Raw genomic sequence first — 429 nt, forward strand, 5'->3', positions numbered from 1 at the left:
TTTTAAAACGCATAGCTCAGACAGAATCATGATTTCTATTTATTTTCCACTGATTTACTGATGAGCATTAGCAGCTTCCAGCGCTGTCTGCCTGCGTTCTCTCTTCCATGATCGCTGCTCTGACTCAGAGTCAGAGATAATAACATATTTATTTTCAGCAACATTACATTGCCAAAACACACATTAAACGGCAATCGGAAGTTATTACAAACACTCAATGGTGGTTTAAAGTGAGTTTTGAGTAAAAGCGGAGTATAAATCTTTTTTATAAATATATAAGTATTTATTCTACAGTTTACATGAATGGTCACATAACACGCGCTTTCGGTCGTGTAACGTTAGTATGAACGGACATCTGCATATGATCGGAACTCCACGCAGCTCCCGCGCTACTCTATACTGGTGGTATTACAGTACCACGAGAGCTAA

General features: G+C 38.7%; 1 protein-coding gene across 1 annotated transcript in view; it reads right to left on the bottom strand.

Moving 5' to 3' along the window:
• The window catches only part of phactr4a (phosphatase and actin regulator 4a), a 33,744-nt gene that overhangs the window by 24,437 nt on the left and 8,878 nt on the right, over window positions 1–429 (bottom strand). The gene's annotated exons all lie outside the window — the stretch shown is intronic.

The sequence above is a fragment of the Sinocyclocheilus rhinocerous genome, unplaced genomic scaffold, assembly GCF_001515625.1.
Source record: "Sinocyclocheilus rhinocerous isolate Xijiao unplaced genomic scaffold, SAMN03320098_v1.1 scaffold1300, whole genome shotgun sequence".
Classification (NCBI taxonomy): domain Eukaryota; kingdom Metazoa; phylum Chordata; class Actinopteri; order Cypriniformes; family Cyprinidae; genus Sinocyclocheilus; species Sinocyclocheilus rhinocerous.